Source organism: Pinus tabuliformis, chromosome 1_1 (assembly GCF_031772625.1).
Source record: "Pinus tabuliformis cultivar Carrire ecotype Pingquan chromosome 1_1, CPIR1, whole genome shotgun sequence".
NCBI classification, from domain to species: domain Eukaryota; kingdom Viridiplantae; phylum Streptophyta; class Pinopsida; order Pinales; family Pinaceae; genus Pinus; species Pinus tabuliformis.
The window spans coordinates 478,859,205-478,879,839 of NC_142297.1; the positions used below are offsets into that span (position 1 = coordinate 478,859,205).

At 38.1% G+C, this 20,635-nt stretch overlaps 1 pseudogene across 1 annotated transcript in view; it reads left to right on the top strand.

Moving 5' to 3' along the window:
• The first annotated feature begins 1,311 nt into the window (after positions 1-1,311).
• The window catches only part of LOC149213825 (uncharacterized), a 70,013-nt pseudogene continuing 50,689 nt past the window's right edge, over positions 1,312-20,635 (top strand). The window contains exons 1-2 of the transcript XR_016250049.1: positions 1,312-1,409; positions 1,932-2,238. The product of XR_016250049.1 is annotated as an uncharacterized LOC149213825 (transcript). The remainder of the gene's footprint in view (positions 1,410-1,931; positions 2,239-20,635) is intronic.

Consider the following 20,635-nt stretch of genomic DNA (forward strand, 5'->3'; position numbering starts at 1 on the left):
AGCCATATAAATCTATGGAAACCGCATGAAGCAAAAACGAACACCGGGACATTTCGTTACTCCCAAATACTAATACCGGAACATAAGCAGTTTAGCTAAAGACCCATTAGGGTATCGTTTCAGATAGCACAGTCGTGGTAACGGCTGTGCGCACTGGAGCTTTACAGATAACATATCAACGCTAGAGATGTATATAAACCGTAATGAAATAAAGAAAACGGAAACCATAATGAACTATTAACGAACCAAGTGCAATGTACACGTTAAACCCAAACATTTCTAGACAATACACAGGCAATGTAACCATAACTGGATTACTGCTGCTGTCGGCATCGTATACCCTATAGGGTAACAACATAAAGATAGCAGAGAAGAGACAAATCATTCTAATGACAAGAATCGAAAGGCATATAGGTAAAGACCACCTGTGGTGCAGAACGGTGAAATACATCAGGTAGCAGCATGTTCATTAATAGCACGAAATATCAACACAGATAAGTCATGAAACCCGACAAGAATAGTAACCATTATATGTTGCAGGATAAAGAAACCTCATGTAGCAACGCGTCTGCATATCCAATGATACAATGAAATTCTATATAACCTTCGTAAAAAAAATACAGAGAGTGTTCTGTTCAGCTTATACATTTCAAATTTCAAAACAGTCCAGGTCCGAGGACCATAAATAATAGACAGGCGTTCATACAGTGAACGGCTTACAAGCCGGAAGCATTCTCTAATCGAACCCATGACAGTTATTCAAAATGCAGACTCTGGCATGGAGAGGCCGGCTGCAGATCGAAGCTAGGGTTTGTAATAAGAAACCAAAACCTGAGACACAGGCAGTGAGAGCCATAAGACTCCTATCCCGGTCCGGAGAAAAGGGTTAACCCAGTCTATGCATAAACCCCCTGCTAATAAGGAATAGTGGTCTATCTCCAAAGACAAACATACCTGTGTAAACACTTGAACCAGCAACAGTCTTTCCGCGGTGGTGAGAAGCCATAGAAGAGAACCACCTGCGCATCACCGTAATACTGTAGTCAAACATATACAATGACCATCAACGATTCAGAAGAATTTGTAACAACGCATAAACTTGCAAAACAGGGTAATAGAATCAGTGACAAGGCGGAGAGGCTATATAATACCTGTGAGTTTAAGCTTAATCCATGAGGCGTTGCAGAGGTCTGCCGCCGAGCTGGGTGTGAGTGTGAACTCACCAAGTGTTGCAAAATGAGCCATAACGCAAAACCCGGCGGTATATGTATTGACCGCCAAACCCTTAAACAATCTGGAACCCTCCGATGCATGGGGATGCATCTCCTCCGTTCGTTCAAGCGGGAGATTTTGGCTCGGATTCCGATCAGTCACATGGCATCACATGGCCCTACGCCACCTGGCACCAGGTAGGTGAGATGGGTTAACTCACCAACTCCACCTGTCCAGTGCTGGTTATGTGTGCGCACAGTAGGTTTCCATCCGAGTCTTAACGTAACCAAGTTACAACATAAACCATATAGAACCATAAAGCATTAAAGTTCAGGAGTGATATATGCATAAACGAAATTATGGTATGATTTAAGGTTGGTTGTAAGTGCGGAATAGAGTATTGTTATGGTAACTACATAATATATGTAGTCCTTAGGTGAATGGAGAGATGTGTGAGGTTAGGACCTATGCCTCCATAAATTTTACATTTTTAAATTTGGCTTTTATATTTATATTATTACGATGGGATCGTGACAATGTGGTATCAGAGCAGAGGTTTCAAAACTGTGGCCTCTGGAGCAGTAAAGTAAGTTCCAGCTGCATGGTAAATTACCATATAATGCATATATGAGGAAGAGATAATGCAGCTAATTGATTTTCTTGTGTACCAATTAGGAGATCAATACAGAAACAGCCATCTGCTAACAGTCAACAAGCAGGATGGAGGAAATACAGGGAGCTGGCAGCGTTCCTCAGGAAAATCCAGAGCTGTGGATACAGCTTGGTGCAGAGACACGCAGTACCAATCTGGCGATACTGCAAACTGTTCAAGAGCTGAAAGGTGAGATGGCGCGTCTGCGAGAAGACAACGCGCGATTGACAGTGGAGCAGGAAAGAATATTGAAAAGTCTGTCAGACAAACAAAATCCACCATTAGCCAACCCCAGTGCAGAACAGCAAAGGGCAACTGAAGAACGGGATTACGCACCTGAAATATCAGAGGAGAAGGAAGACCATTCTGACAATGTGCTAGAGCAGCAGACCTCAAAGAGACAGAAAACGGAATTACAGGGAGAATTCCGGAAAATTAAACCTCCACATTTCGATGGAGAGCAGGAAGAAGCGGCAGAGGCTTGGTTAATTAATATTAACAAGTATTTCCAGCTGTATGAATATGACCAGAATCTGAAGGCGCGGCTGGCCATCTTCCAGCTACAGGGCAAAGCAACTTTGTGGTGGGAAGAAATTAAAATTGTAAAAGGAGTGAGTGAACAGAACATTACTTGGGAAAAGTTTCAGAGATACTTTAAGGAGAGATATCTAACCGAGCGTTTTTATGATGAGAAGGCACGGGAATTCCATGATTTACGACTGGGACAATAGTCCATGGATGAATTCATTAACCGCTTCACTTCCCTGCTTCGCTATGTGCCATATATCAAGGAAGAAAAGGCCAAAGTGCAGAGGTTCGTGAGCAGCCTACCGGCCTATATAAGGGAACGTATTGAGTTTGATAACCCCCGAACCATGGATGAGGCAATTCGTAAGGCAAGAATTTGTTACCAACAGAACAAACAAAAAGGAGACATTTCAAACAAAAGATGGAATGAAAGAAAAGGCAACAAAGTTGCTGGTAATAACAAAGGTAGTCGTGGAAATGGTGGTAAGGGTGCTGGGAAGGGGCAGATTAACAGAAACATAACCAAAGGTACCTTCCGGGCTAAGCCAAGTGAAAGCAGGGTCAGCGAACCACCTGCCAGATCAGAGATTGAAGGGACCAGACCTCCAGTCCAGTGTTGGGGATGTGGAGGACCGCACTATGTTAGAAACTGCCCGCAGCGTAAAGGAGTTGACCAAATATCTCAGATCCACGAAGCATCAACCGTTGGGGATGTGGCACGCAGCGTACCAAGAATTAACGCAGCCTTGGAGGACCGGCAAGCGGAATATCAACCGACCATGGTGGAGTTTGAAGGTAAGATTGCAAACCTTTCTATAACTGTTCTTATTGATCCAGGAGCTACTTTAAGTTATGTTAGCCCAAAAATAGTAGAACAATGTAAGCTATCATCGGAAAAGTTCAAAAATCCATGGTTGGTACAGTTAGCTACGGGAGCCAAGAGACGGGTTCTAGCTAAAATTAATAATTGTTCCTTCAGCATAGCTGGACAGCCAATAACAGCAGACCTGAATGTACTCCCATTAGGTTCTTATGACATCCTGATTGGTATGGATTGGCTGGAAAAGCATTGGTCCTTGGTAAATTGCAAAACCAAAACCATTTATTACAAGGATGACTTGGGGCAGCAGCAAGAATTGCAGGGGATTAAACACCCTGTCTAGATTCGGCCTATCACTGCTTCTCAGTTAGCTAAATGTCTCAGAAAGAAATGTCAGATTTACGCCATTCAAGTTGGTTATGCAAACCAGAAAGATAAGATGTCTGCACTAGGCAATATCCCGGTAATACAAGAATTTGCAGATGTTTTTCCTGAAGAGGTACCAGGGCTGCCCCCAAAGAGGGACATAGACTTCACTATAGAATTAATACCGGGAGCAGCACCAGTATCACGGGCACCATACCGAATGAGTGTACCAGAATTAACAGAATTGAAGATGCAACTGCAAGAGCTGTTGGATAAACATTACATCCGCCCCAGTGTATCACCGTGGGGAGCTCCAGTCTTATTCGTGAAAAAGAAGGATGGAACTTTACGTATGTGTATAGACTATCGACAGCTGAATAAGCTCACGGTCAAAAACAAGTATCCCTTACCTAGGATAGATGAACTCTTTGATCAAGTGAAAGGGGCAAAAGTATTTTCCAAGATCGATTTGCGATCTGGTTATCATCAGATCAGGATTAAAGATGAGGACATTGCCAAAACCGCCTTCAGAACACGCTATGGACACTACGAATTTGTAGTGCTACCTTTCGGTTTGACCAATGCACCTGCCACCTTTATGTGTATGATGAACAACGTGTTTCACAGGTTTTTGGACAAGTTTGTGCTGATATTTATTGATGATATTATGATATATTCTCGTTCCCAAGAGGAACACGAAGAACACCTTAGGATGGTGTTACAAACTCTTCGAGAACATCAGTTATACGCTAAGTTCAGTAAATGTGATTTCTTCAAGGAGGAGATCCAGTATTTGGGCCACGTAATCACTAAAGAAGGAATTGCAGTAGACCCCGAGAAAATAAAAACTATTATGGAATGGCCCATACCCAAGGATGTTGCTGATATCAGATCTTTTATGGGATTAGCTGGCTATTACCGGAGGTTTTTCTAGAATAGCCTATCCTATCACCTCATTGCAGAAAAAAGGGAAGGTATTTAGGTGGACACCAGAATGTCAGCAGAGCTTTGACCGCTTGAAGCACTTACTCACCACTGCACCCATCCTGAGTATAGCTGATCCTAATAAGGATTACGTGGTGTGCACCGATGCAAGCAAGGAGGGTGTGGGAGGAGTATTAATGCAGGAAGGAAAAGTAATAGCGTATGAATCGAGGAAACTAAAAGAGCACGAACAGAGATACTCTGCTTACGATCTGGAATTAGCAGCTGTTATTCATGCGCTGAAAATGTGGCGACATTACCTCCTAGGAAGGAAATTCCTGTTGTTAACAGACCATCACAGTCTGACCCATTATTTCAGCCAACCTACCCTGAATGCGAGACAAGGCCGTTGGGCGGATTTCCTAAGTGGGTTTGATTTCGAGATAAAGCATTTAAAGGGCAAAGAAAACCGAGTGGCTGATGCATTAAGTCGAAAGGTTCATTGTTTATGTGAACTTTCAGTCAGCAAGTGGCGGAACTCGCTGGTTGAACAAATAAAAACAGCAGCAAGTCGCGATTCTGAATACCAGCACTTAAAACAGCAGGTACAACAATCTGTTAATGAAAGATTACAGCAAGGTTACACACTAGATAGTGCTGGAATGCTGTGTTTTAATAAGAAATTGTATGTACCTGATTCAAATGACCTTAAGAGGCTGATTTTGGATGAGTTTCATATCAGCCACTACACTGGCCACCCAGGGTACCAAAAGATGGTCACTGCGCTTAAGAAGGAATATTATTGGCCAGGAATGAAGAAACAGGTAGTTGAGTATTTGGCGCGGTGTTTGGAATGCCAGCAAATTAAGGCAGAACATCAGCATCCAGCAGGACTGTTACAGCCTTTGCCTATTCCGGAGTGGAAATGGGAAACCATTTCCATGGATTTCATAACTGGGTTGCCACGAACAAAGAAGGGCAATGATTCTATCATGGTAGTGGTTGATAAGTTGAGTAAAGCAGCACACTTTATACCTGTGCAGTCCACTTACAAGGCGGTGCAAATTGCTCACCTCTTTATGCAGAATGTGTTCCGGTTGCATGGGTTGCCAAAGGTAATTATATCAGATCGTGATGTGAAATTCACTTCCACTTTTTGGAGGACATTGTTTGCTGAGTTGGGTACTCAGTTGAACTTTAGCACGACCTATCACCCGCAGACCGATGGTCAAACTGAGCGAGTTAATCAGGTGTTGGAAGACATGTTGAGGGCGTATGTGATGCTAAAACCAGGCCAATGGGAAGAGTATTTACATCTGGTCGAATTTGCATATAATAATGGATATCATACCTCAACCCAGCTAAGTCCCTTCGAGGTCCTGTATGGACGAAAGTGCCACACACCCTCAAGTTGGGGTGGCCCTGAGGACAAGTTGAGTTTGGGTCCAGAAATGCTTAAAGAGATGGAAGATATGGTGAAAAGAGTGCGTGCCAACTTAAAGGCTGCACAAGACAGACAGAAAAGCTTTGCGGACAGAAAAAGAAGATTCACAGAGTACAAGGTTGGTGACCATGTGTTTGTGAGGATTCAAGCTAGAAGGAGCACACTGCAGTGGAGTGGGTGCGCCAAGCTGGCTCCTCGGTACTTTGGACCTTTCCAGATCTTGGCTAGAGTGGGGCCAGTGGCCTACCAACTTGCCTTGCCAAGTCACATTAGGATTCACAATGTGTTCCACGTCTCTGTTCTAAAGAAATATGTATATGACCCTAAACATGTTATCCGATGGCAAGATGTGCGGGTAAGCATTAACCCGGTTGTTTTGATTATGCAGCTATACTCAATAGGAACTGATTAAAGGTATTGGTTGTCTGCAGGTCGAACCGGAAGGCGAGGTTCTGGTCGAACCACAGAGCATTCTCGACCGGAGAGAAGTGCGGCTGCGGAAACGGGTTATTACCCAAGTTAAAGTGCTGTGGCAGCACTATGGGCCTGAGGAGGCTACATGGGAAGACGAGGAACTCATTAGGAAAGTTTACCCAAATTTATTTAATGGGAATAGACATCGGGACGATGTCCAATCTTAGGGGGGGGAGATGTGATGACCCCGGGTAACTTGTAATTTTGAGTAATTACTGTGGTAAGAAATTGTATGAGTGGTTACTTATTGTTACTGAATGACATTATTTAATTAAGGAAGTTGATATATTGAATTATTTTTATATGTGTATATTCTTGAAATGCTGGCAGCCTCTTGATAGAGGATTTTCTATTAAAAGAAAAGAATCAGTTATGAAACTGAAAAACTGCTTCTCACCAGGAAAAGTCCTGGGAAGGAAAACCTCTGGGTTGTTGAGGAACAGACAGAGAAGAATTCCAGGAGAGAGAGCAGATAGAGAAAAGAGGTTAAGTCTGGTAGAGACCAGATAACCCAGCACAGCAGTGCATGAGTCTTGTTGAGGGCTGCAGGCCTGCAAGACGGCTCGGGGGGAGAATCCAACGTAAAGTGGATCTCAAGGTTGGGAGGACAAGAGCATAAATGAATGCTGGTGCATATTCCAAAGACAGAACTCCAGCAACGAACTGACCAGGTGCATATTCTAAAGACAGAACTCCAGCAACGAACTGACCAGGTACGATAAATTGAAAAGCACCTAGAATGTACATTAACTGAGAAATTACATATATATCTGCTGTAAGTTGTTCAGGTTGTTAAGCAGATGCTCATAACAGTGTGAAAACTTAGTGAAATCTGGAAGATAGCATCTGTGTATAAATGGCATGAACAGTGGTAAAACCCACAATCTATAGTTACGGCATTGAGCCCAGTGGAACCAAAACTGTAAGTTAATGTAACTGTTTGCATAGTAAGATATTTAATTCAAGAACCTTAGTATGGTGAGTGCATATGACTGTTCAATAATGAGCAAGAACTACAGTAAACCCTTGCATCGAGGGTTACAAATAAGTTATAAACCCTTGTTAGAAAAGAATAACAGTCATATAAATCTATGGAAACCGCATGAAGCAAAAACGAACACCGGGACATTTCGTTACTCCCAAATACTAATACCGGAACATAAGCAGTTTAGCTAAAGACCCATTAGGGTATCGTTTCAGATAGCACAATCGTGGTAATGGCTGTGCGCACTGGAGCTTTACAGATAACATATCAACGCTAGAGATGTATATAAACCGTAATGAAATAAAGAAAACGGAAACCATAATGAACTATTAACGAACCAAGTGCAATGTACACGTTAAACCCAAACATTTCTAGACAATACACAGGCAATGTAACCATAACTGGATTACTGCTGCTGTCGGAATCGTATACCCTATAGGGTAACAACATAAAGATAGCAGAGGAGACAAATCATTCTAATGACAAGAATCGAAAGGCATATAGGTAAAGACCACCTGTGGTGCAGAACGGTGAAATACATCAGGTAGCAGCATGTTCATTAATAGCACGAAATATCAACACAGATAAGTCATGAAACCCGACAAGAATAGTAACCATTATATGTTGCAGGATAAAGAAACCTCATGTAGCAACGCGTCTGCATATCCAATGATACAATGAAATTCTATATAACCTTCGGTAAAAAAATTCAGAGAGTGTTCTGTTCAGCTTATACATTTCAAATTTCAAAACAGTCCAGGTCCGAGGACCATAAATAGTAGACAGGCGTTCATACAGTGAACGGCTTACAGGCCGAAAGCATTCTCTAATCGAACCCATGACAGTTATTCAAAATGCAGACTCTGGCATGGAGAGGCCGGCTGCAGATCGAAGCTAGGGTTTGTAATAAGAAACCAAAACCTGAGACACAGGCAGTGAGAGCCATAAGACTCCTATCCTAGTCCGGATAAAAGGGTTAACCCAGTCTATGCATAAACCCCCCTGCTAATAAGGAATAGTGGTCTATCTCCAGAGACAAACATACCTGTGTAAACGCTTGAACCGGCAACAGTCTTTCCGCGGTGGTGAGAAGCCATAGAAGAGAACCACCTGCGCATCACCGTAATACTGTAGTCAAACATATACAATGACCATCAACGATTCAGAAGAATTTGTAACAACGCATAAACTTGCAAAACAGGGTAATAGAATCAGTGACAAGGCGGAGAGGCTATATAATACCTGTGAGTTTAAGCTTAATCCATGAGGCGTTGCAGAGGTCTGCCGCCGAGCTGGGTGTGAGTGTGAACTCACCAAGTGTTGCAAAATGAGCAATAACGCAAAACCCGACGGTATATGTATTGATCGCCAAACCCTTAAACAATCTGGAACCCTCCGATGCATGGGGATGCATCTCCTCCGTTCGTTCAAGCGGGAGATTTTGGCTCGGATTCCGATCAGTCACATGGCATCACATGGCCCTACGCGTGAGATGGGTTAACTCACCAACTCCACTTGTCCAGTGCTGGCTATGTGTGCGCACAGTAGGTTTCCATCCGAGTCTTAACGTAACCAAGTTACAACATAAACCATATAGAACCATAAAGCATTAAAGTTCAGGAGTGATATATGCATAAACGAAATTATGGTATGATTTAAGGTTGGTTGTAAGTGCGGAATAGAGTATTGTTATGGTAACTACATAATATATGTAGTCCTTAGGTGAATGGAGAGATGTGTGAGGTTAGGACCTATGCCTCCATAAATTTTACATTTTTAAATTTGGGCTTTTATATTTATATTATTACGATGGGATCGTGACAATATATATATGAGGTTTTAATGAAATTAAAAATAAAAATATTTGTCTATAAAGATGCTAAATTCATATAAATATAAATAATATTATTAAGAACTAGTAATTTTTTTTCAAATTTTACACATAAAAGAAAATTACATATTGGAAATTTTGATTTCTCTATACTTATTAAATAGTGAATTAAAAAATCTATAATAACTTGTATTTTTTTATTAAAAAATATCTTATCCAAAAAACTTCACATATTATTTCAGACATCTCAATTATTATTTTTTAATTAAATCATCTATCATAATTTATTTTTAAATATTTCAATAACACACAAATACTAAATTGCATTACACATTCCACACTCTCTAGACACTCTTCCTCTATAATTGAGTCCAGAGACTCATTCTACAACCCAGTATTTGGTGTTGACAAGTTCCTTTTTAAAATAAAAATAAAAATGATTTAAATAAAAAAACCATCAAATATAATAAAAAAACAAAAATGAATATACGTGGTTGGTTTGTTGAATTAAAAGTATAATAAAACATCAATAATCTCACTCTTTGCCCATACTAAAAAAGAAGTAGTAAAAATATTTCACTCTCACTCTCAAACATAAATAAAATATTTAGATGTCCATATGAGACAACATAATCTTATATCAACTTTAGAGAAATAAAGTAATTAAAAATAAAAAAAATAAAAACTATAATACATTATAAAGCAATTGAAAAAAAAAATGTTTTTATTATTAAAACATTTTAACAACATAAATAACAAAAAAATTACAAATGACTTATATATAATATAAAACATGCGTAAACATTTTATTCAAATTTTATACTCTAATTTTTTTTTAATTCTAAAAAAAATCACCTTACAAAATTTGATCCCTCTAAACTTTTACTATATCTAAATCTATAATTAAAATAAATCACTATATCTAAATCTATAATTAAAATAAATCTATACATCCCGCAACATTTTTTTATGACATGTCTTTACACTCTCTTCTTTTACAATTTGATTGCTTTCATTAAAGTACACTCGTTAAATACCTTCAAAAGCCTCACGTGCCCATCATAAAAACTTCCTCAAAACAGGTATAACGTTTGACAAATTTGTTGCACTGTGAAGTGGGATTCTGAAATTTTCAACACGCAATATGTTTGACAAATTTAAAACACTTAATACCTTTGATATGTTATAACCATCCCGTTTGGCAAATTTGTTATAATTTAAAACTTGAAAATACCAAATAGTTTTGTTGTAAACGTAGATGAAATTAAAATGATTTGAAGTTATTAATTATTATTATTATTTAATTTTAAAGTTACGATTAAGTTATATATTAAATTACTTGGATGTGGGTGATTATTCAAGTACTTAATTTAACAAGATGGTCAAGCAGTGGGTGGGTTGGCCACATGGCCGCCTATGTCCTCCCCCGAACTCACCTTAGGCACATTCAAGGCACTTTGCAGGAGCCATTAAATGCACCCCAAGGCCAAGACTGCTCCACCTCTTTCATAGCAATGGAGTTTGCAGAGTATTTTGTTATCCCCCCCTTGCTCCACCGTGTCTGCCCCCCGCAAGCCTCTGAGCCATGCTCTCGCACTGTCACTGGCTGCCGATGCTCGCTGCTAAGCTGCATTGACCTGGGTAATGGATTTCATTATTCACAAACCAGGTTTTGCAACTTAGCTCTGGCTCAGCCATCCTCAGTCCATCCTCTGCACAATTACTCCACCACCTCCCCCACTGCTAACCTTGCTTTCAATCTTGCCATGGTTCATCATAGAATGAGAACCAGGAGGGGAGGCACGCGCGGCGGAAGCATCTGCCCTCCCGCAACTCCGAGCCCAGAATCTGCTTCCCCTGCTTCTTCAGCAGACAATCCCAATCCATTCGGCTCTTTCCCTGGCTGATATCCAGACACCCGAAGCAGAAGGGGAAGAACTCGATTTCAAGGTTCTGAACGGAGTGACGCTGCAGTTCATATAGCAAATTTCCCCCTCCCCCCGCATCCAACTCCCACACCACTCAATTTCGTTTTCGCAACACTCTGAACTGGCCCGTCGTCACTACTATTGTTACTATTACTTTTACTAAAGAAATGGACCCGTCGGCACCTCTGTGTGCACTCAGCGAAGAACTGAACAGGGCATCTCCAAGCAACAGAGGTGCTTGCAGCCCAGGCGAAATGCAACCCGACATTGATAGAGCCACCCTGCATGGCAAAGCACTGGCTGGCAATTAGCAAGTTGTGGGGAGCAAGCTTAGCGACACTCAGGCCTCTGGCATCTGACGAGGCGACATGTCTGGCCTGCATGTGGGCACAGTTAACACTGAAACCGTCCACCCAACTCAGGGCGCGGACACGTCAGCTGAAGAGGATGATTGGTGCAAGTATGCATGCAGGATTGAAGAGGAACCGGCCCCGGACAACCTCCAGCCCTGACACTTGGCAGCTAGGTGTCGCTTTTGCCAGGTCGATGCTTCTCATGATGACTGGGAGTTTACGGTTAAATTTCTGTTTTATGATTAGATCAATGCAATGTATGAAATGTCATTTTGTTTTTTTGGTCAAAACTGTCAACCCATATGTGGGTATTTTTGATTTATTGGACTGGTTTCCCCTCTGTTGGGGCAGTCACAGTTAGACCGAATTATTTTGTGATGGTTGTTGCTCAGTACTTTGGAGGCCAAACCTCTCTGTAATTACCTTTTTTGTATCATATTAATAGATTTATCATACTTAGAAAAAAAAAAAGTCATATATTAAATTGATGTATGAGATTTGTGGAATAATAGTTTATTTCCCTTAATTTTACAAAGATATACACATTCTACTTTCTAATTTTAAACCTATCATTTCTTTAAAAAAAATTATCTTTTAACTATTAAACTTACTCAAATTATATTATATTTCATGTTATTTGAGCACACCAAACTTCAATATCTCCTACAAAAATCAATGCATTTATTTGATTTACAACAACATCATCTACATACAAATCAATTTAGTAAAAACAAAACTCTGATATAAATATTACAATCAAAATCACGGCAATTCCTATTTCCAACCCCATTGAAACATAAATGCAGCCTGACATGCAAGGGATATAGCAGTTTTCTTGTATTTATGTTTCAATGGGGTTGACTTTGGCATTTTAGCAACAAAGCAACTGTTATTCCCCTTGCATGTCAGGCTGCATTTATGTTTCAATGGGGTTGGAAATAGGAATTGCCTCAAAATCACAATGGTCAGAATTGTCAATGTTCTGATAGGGATTTCTGCAACTTACAAACTAGTCCTCTGTTTTGCCAACTAAAAATTCCCTGGCTCTTACTCATGAATTAGAAAATTTGTATTGACACCCAATGAATGCGCTTGCAAGTGGTGCATAGTTGTTAGGAATAATATAATTCTAAATGAATGTTGCTTTCATAACTATAGAAAATGTATGACTCCCTGCAGCGAGTTTAAGATATTCAAAATTGAACTTCTATTTTGTAACTACTGGCATCCATAGTTGTTAGGAATAATATAATTCTAAGTGAATGTTGCTTTCATAACTATAGAAAATGTATGACTCGCTGCAGCGAGTTTAAGATATTCAAAATTGAACTTCTATTTTGTAACTATTGGCATCCAGTTGCAAGGCAAATAAAAGTCCATGTGTGATTTCAAGTGATGCATATTTTTCATTCAAACTGCTTCTCCACACGCAATGGATGCGCTTCCCAATGAGGCACAGTAAGTTTTGGCATCTAGTTGCGAGGGAATCCAAATCCATGTGGGATTTTACCAAATGCATATTCTCATTCAATCTGCTTTTCCACAAGCAGTGGATGCGCTTCCCAATGGAAGATAGGTTTCAGAGATAATATAACTCAAATGCAAAACGCAACCAAAATGATCAAGCGGATGCTATGTCAAAAAAAAAAAGTTGCATTCTCTATTGGTAATTGGTATCTGGTCATCACAATGGATTCCTGCACATGAGATTCAGCGTTTCTATATGCCCGACATATAATGCTTGCAAACTCTTGTTTTTGCTATATGGTCAATATTTTTGGATATTCCTATCTCCTATAACTCTTCTGAATAGCTAGATAGTCTAATATTTTTGTTTTGTATTTAAATGCTTCCAAATGAAGCTGAAACTCTCTGCTTATCCCCTCTGGAACGAGTACATAATCCGAGAAATATGATCCTTCAGTTATTGTACATATCTGTTCTGTATTATCATCTATATAATATAATCCCTATGGTGCTTTTTCTTCTGAAAAATATAACTCAAATGTGGTAGTATAAAACTGTCTTACTTGATGTTTAAGTTTGATTCCTTTTGAAGTTTTAATGCTTTTGAGAAATTAACGGTTAAAAAATGGAAATAATATAATGGAGAACATGGGTGAGACTCTGTGTAAATTAATTTCAAACATTCTGAAATCCAAAACTTAAAGTTAAATTAATTGTTTATTATGTTTTTTCAATATTATAATATAACTTTTGTTTTTGCAAACTCCGATATATCTTAAACACACAACACTTTATCTTATAATATAAAAAAATATAACAAATACCTAACATTATTAAAATTAAATTTTTATTTACATCACACTCTTAAACTCCTAATTACTTAGTGATTGTTTTGAATCTAATTACCAATGGAGTTCATAATTCGCTATCAAATTCATGGGTATTTTTCTATTGTTTTACTAAATGGATTATTCAATATGCACACTGATATTTCAATCTACTTGTACATTTAAATGTGTCTAAAGATTTATTTTACAGAAGTGGTTATTGATGCATAAGAATGTTAAAGCTTTGAGTGGAAGTAGAACTTCTTTTGGCTGCTGACCAAAGTTCCCATCTTATTTACGGATTAAAGAGTTAGAATTTCTTCTCAAAATCCTTAGGCCGATAAAATAGGAAAATTCATGAGGCAGATGCTTAATTTGTGTCGAGAAAACCAAAATTAAGGATTAGTTTTTCTATTATTTTTTTAGGATTAGAATTTATCTTAAATATTGATTTAGTATGAATTTAGATAGATCTAATTTCAAGTGTAATTTTTTTTTATGAATTGATATTATTTAAATATTTTAAATAGTGTTTTTTGGTTGATTATGAGCAAAATTTACTTGGACTTTAACTAATAAGTGAAATGGTTTTTTTTGGATAATTTTAAGGCGGTGAATTTTAAAAACTTGACTTTATGTTGTTTAATTTGTAGAAGGTTTTTCAAGTGCCAAATTTATTTATGCATTTAAAAATGTATTTTAAACATAAAAAAATCACCATTTGACTTAAAATATTTTGGCCATGAAAAAATGGTTTGGTTTAGTTAGACTACATCCAATTTTTAATAATGACTAAGGTTATTAAAAATAAAGTTTTTTTAACTATATTTTTTGTTTGTTTTTTAAAAAAAAGTTTAGAATAATTTTTAAATTTGATTTTGAAATAAAAAAATAAATTAAATAAGATAATTTTCTGTGATCACTCAATCTACCTTATTAAATAGCAACCAATAATAATTCTCCCCCTAATTAATTTTACAACTAACCTATAATAAACGTTTCCCTTACCTAAAAAATTCCAACCTATTTTAAAATTTCTTAATAAATAAAAAATTTATTCCAACCATTTCTTTAAAAAATCATAATCTTAACCTTAAAAGAGAAAAGAACATTATCCGCCTTAATAGATAAGTGCTCTATTCCAGCCTTCCGCAAACATACGCTCTCGGGAAAAAGTATAAGCCGCTAGAAAAAGGTCGAGGTTTGTTCGTTTATGATGAAATATTGGAATATTTATAAAACCATGAAAATTTTGTTTTAATATATATATATTTTTTTCCGGATGGTTTATTGGTACTTTTGGTCATTGGGTTAGCCTATGTGGTTCACAGGGTTAGCCTGGGTACTTTTGGTCAATGGGTTAGTCTATGTGGTTTACGGGTACTTTTGGTCATTGGGTTAGTCACCTTACCCCAAGGGCTTTCGGATAGAATCAACCCTGTGACCTCTCGTATGGCGAGGCACTGATTTGACCAGTTGAGCTAACCCTTGGAGCTTATATAGATTTTTATTTACGCATTTAATTAGATAAAATTTTCTAAATTTTTATCTACACTTCTAAATTTTTAATTGGATGAAATTTCATTTTTTTTTTATTTTAAAGATAACACAATATAATTACTTGATTACCTTCTTAGCTTGCGTGTGGGAAATTTGCTTATATGGTTGTAGCCGTAGGAATACCCAATCACCTACATCAAAACTTCTTTCGCTGCGATGTTGATCTACCTGTTGTTTCATTCTATTATGTGCCAACATGAGGTTATCCTTTAAGAGTTGGAGGACTTGTTGTTGATGTTCGATGTGATGTTCCACTGCTTGAATCTTAGAATTTTCTCTTAAATATGATGTGATGGATGGTGGCTAATATCCATAAAGTGCCATAAATGGGGTCATTTTTGTTGCTGTATGGAAGGAAGTGTTATACCACCATTCAGCCAGAGGCAACCATTTGACCCATTGTGTCTGTTTATCAGATACAAAGCAACGAAGATATCCTTCCAAACATTTGTTTACTATCTCATTTTTCCCATCAGATTGAGCATGATAAGATGAGCTATGAGCTAACTGAGTACCAAGACAAGAAAATAATTATGTCCAAAAATTTCCAGTGAAAATGGGATCTCTGTCACTTACAATAATCTTTGGGCTTCCATGTAGCTTTTGAATTGTTTCCATAAATGCAGTAGAAACTATATTGTCTTTAAATGGATGTGATAATGCACAAAAGTGTGCATACTTGGTAAGTTTGTCAACTACCACCATGATGACACTTTTTCCCTCAGACTTGGGTAAACCTGTGATAAAATCCATTGAAACCTCCTCCCAACGTTGGCTTGGAATGGATAAAGGTTGTAATAGACCCGGTGTCTTAATTGTTTCAACTTTATTTTGTTGACAAACAAAACATTCTACCACAAATTTTTGAATATCCGATTTAAGGCCATCCCAAAAAAAATCCTTCTTAACCCTGTGGTAAGTTTTTAAAAATCCCGAGTTCCCTCCTAAGGGAGAAGTGTGCAATTCCATAAGAATCTTTTGTTTTAGTTGGGAATTCTTACAGAAGTATAAGCGATCTTTGTACTATAACAAATCATTTTTCCAGCTAAATGTATCAGATGCACTGGAATCTTGTTGTAACTTTTGAATAAGTGCCCACACTTCTTCATCATTCTTCCATTCCTCCCTTGCTTTGTTTATCCAATCTGGTTGGATAATAGAAATGGCGCACAACAATGCTTCCACATCCTCATCCTTTCTTGAGAGTGCATCTGCCACCACATTTTGCTTCTCTTTTTTGTAGATGATTTCAAAGTCATAACCAAACATCTTTATGACCCACTTTTGTTACTCTTCAGAGGATAATATTTGTTCTAAAAAGTGTTTAAGGCTATCATGATCCATTTTTACCTTGAAGTGTCTTCCCATTAGGTAGGGTCGCCATTTCTTAAGTGCATGGAGTATTGCCAACATTTCCTTCTCATAAATAGCTTTGTGTAAAAACTTTCCCTTGATTGGACGACTTTCAAAAGCAATGGGTCTTTCATCTTGCATTAATCACCAATTCCATTTCTTGAAGCATCACATTCCACAATAAAGGTTTTTGTGAAGTCCGGTGTCGCTAAGACTGGTGCTTGGCACATTGCCTCTTTAAGATGTTCGAAGGCATCTGTTGCTTCTGGAGTCCATGAAAATGCATCTTTCTTCAATAATGTTGTTAGAGGTGCTGCTATTCTCCCATAATTCTTAACAAACTTCCGATAATACCCTGTCAGCCTGAGAAATCCTCGCAGATGCTTTATGGATGTAGGGATTTTCCATTCCTTAATGGCTTTAATTTTGTTAGGGTCTACCTTAACTCCTTCATGAGATACAATATGACCCAGATATTCCACCTCTTATACTCCAAAGAAGCATTTGGATCTTTTTGCATATAATTGTTTCTCCTCCAATAGTTGTAGAACCCTGTCAACATGTTCAACATGATCCTTCCAAGACTTGTTGTAGAATAGTATATCATCAAAAAATATTAACACAAATTTTCTAAGGAAGGGTTTAAAAATGGAATTCATCAAACCTTGAAATGTAGAAGGTGCATTGGTAAGGCCAAAAGGCATGACCAAAAATTCATAATGACCCTCATGAGTTCTAAATGCTATTTTCGGAATGTCTTCAGTCTTCATTCTGATTTGATGATATCCTGAATGAAGATCCAACTTGGTGAAGTAAATTGATCCATGCAATTCATCCAGTAATTCATTAATGATAGGAATGGGAAACTTATCTTTAATAGTGAGCTTGTTGAGCTCCCTATAATCCGGACACATGCGCCATGATCCATCCTTCTTGTGCACCAATACTACTGTAGCAGAGAAAGAACTTTGACTAGGTTGAATTATACCCGCCTCTAGCATTTCTGCAACCATACGTTCAATTTCACTCTTTTGGGCATAGGGATATCTTTACGGCCTGATGTTTGGAGGAACACTTCCTGGAATCAGATGAATAGCATGATCATGATCACGAATAGGTGGGAGACCTTTGGGAGTTTCAAATACCTTGGAATGATTGTCCAAGATTTTTTGGAGATCTGGAGAAATAGATGATTTCGATGTGGAAACATCTAGTAAACATAATTGTGCAATTACACCTCTTTGTTCCTTTTTTAGAAGATTTGTCATACCATTAGAGCTGATTCTCTTTCTCGGTTTCCCTGCAATACCCCTTAATTCAACTTCCTTTCCTTCCGCAAAAAATTTAATGAAAAGTTCTTGAAAATTAAAAGCTATTGTACCCAAGGATTGTAGCGATTGGACCCCTAGTACAACATCAGCACCTCCCATTGGAATGGAAAGCATTGGGCTAGTCAATACATATTCTCCCATGGATAGCTGGATATTATGGCACTTTCTAGAGCAATTTATCATTCCTCCATTTGCAACCATCACTTGACACTCTGGTGTTGGATATAGGAAGCAATTCAATTCTTTTTCTACCTTACAATGAATAAAATTGTGGGTACTTCCTGAATCAATCAACACTATTACCTTTTTCTTCTTGATTTGTCCTTCTATCTTGATGGTTTGAGGAGTGGTAATTCCAGCCAATGCATTGCAAGATATGGTCAGATTCATTTATTCTTTATCTAGGCTTTGTTCCTGGAGTATATCATCTTTTTTTGACCTTTCTTGCTCCTTTTCTTCTTCCTCTTCACAATCAATGTAGAATAATTTCTTCTCAGCACACTTATGACCTTTAGTGTATTTGCTATCACAACTGTAACAAAGGCGTTCTGCTCTTTTTTCTTCCAATTGTTGTGGTGTCAACCTTGTAGGTTGTGGAAGACTAGGGGCAACAACACTTCCATCTTTATAGTTGTGAGTGGTATGCTTCCCGGTTGCCATAATTTTGCTTTCCATTTTTCTTGCTAACCTGAATGCCTTCTCTAATGAATCAGGTTCCCAAAGGCGAACATCATGTTGGATATTATCCTTTAAAGTCCCTATGAACACCAATCCTATGCTCCTCTGGAATATTTTTTACCCTTATGTTCAATTTTTGGAACTCCTCAATGTGCTCCATTATTGAAGCCTTTTGTTTGAGACTTATCAATTGGCTAAAGAAAATGTTGCTTTTTGTATCCTCATAATGTGCTGTCAATTCTTCCGTAAAAATTGCCCAAGTGATAATTTGTTTACGAGAGCAAAGCCACTGATACCAGACAAACTGATTTGGTTCCAACTATAAAGTTGCAATACATACCTTTTGTGTGTTTTGCACATTATTGAGATCAAAAAATTGCTCCATTTGTAATATCCATGTTGCGGGATCCTTTCCATCAAACTTCCTCATATCGATTTTTGGAATATGGTGGGTCTTCGGTCCAACATTAGATTCTATGAAATCATGATTAACATTTTTTTTGTTCTCATAATGAGTTTCCTTTACTACCCTTTCACCATTAGTAAGCATTTCTTGTAGAAACTTTGTCAAATCTGTCTTCAAATTTTCCATGCCTATCTTCAAATCGTCCATCTTAGCTTCCATGCCATTCATCTTAGCTTCCATGCCCTTTATCTTAGATTCCATGCCATTTATCTTAGATTCCATGCCATTTATCTTAGCTTCTGTTAGCTTTTGCGAGAGTGACATTTGTTGCACTTGGTCTTGTAATTTTGATATATCATGTAGCATTTCTTCCTCTTCTTCATGAGTCATGCTAGCGCTTTCAAGTTTCTTACTAGGTGTTTGCATTTTCTTTCCTCGGGGCATCAATTACTGATAATAATGCTCTAATATGCCCTTTTGATTCTTCAAACCAAGCTTAAGAAAAAAATTTAAAAAATCTACACACATTTTTTCACTTTGTAGGAGCTTGATATTGCCTCTGATGTATCTCTGTCATTTCGGATCATCCAGTTCTAAAATTGCGACTTGCAATAGTCCTTTGTGTCCTCTTTCCAATGCCACCAGTATGATCCAAATTAGATTCTCCAAGGAAGAGTTATGCTAAATCTCCCACAGTGACCTGATTATAGACTGGTTCAGTAGAGCGAACTTGTACGACGTTCCACGAGTCACTGTTTCGACCTTTTTCTCTAAAAAATATATACAAGAAACTACAATCCGTCCTCTTTCTGTACCTTCTTATGAAATTTCAATCCGATGCACAGAGAGAAAGTTATGACGATTTTCCTCAGGTCACCTGTTTGGAATGTAATTCAGGAGTTTGCAAAAGACCAACTTCCTCGGATCATATCTCCGCAAATATAGCGCGAAAAGCTCTGAAATTCGGATCCACGCTTCAGTGCGATTTCTTCTAAAATGGGTTTTTTTTTAGCTTCTGAAACATCACAGAAAAAAAGTTATAGCGAAAATTCCACAATCGCCTATTTGGTGCAGCGAAACCCTAGAATCCAAAGCTCCGATACCAAATGTTATGAAACCAGCTCACAAAATGATAGAAAAGATAGATCAACTTAGAATTCAGCCTCTTCGAGGGGGCAACCTCCTTTACATTACACAAATGAATAATTCTTGGATGATACAAATGACAAAACCTCCTTTCTATATATAGGAGTCTAAGGAGTCACAATATAACCCAGCCGACCTAACAATAATAATATAAAGCCACAAAAATAACAATAGACGGATTCTATGGGGCACAGTAATAACAATATGGGGACAATAGGGGCACAACAATATTAATAAGGGATACAACTACAATAGTAATGGGGTAATCACTAGTATTATAGGGACCTAACACTGATTAAGACACAATAAAATAAGGCCACCACTGAGAGCTGGACTAGAGATGTAGTCCT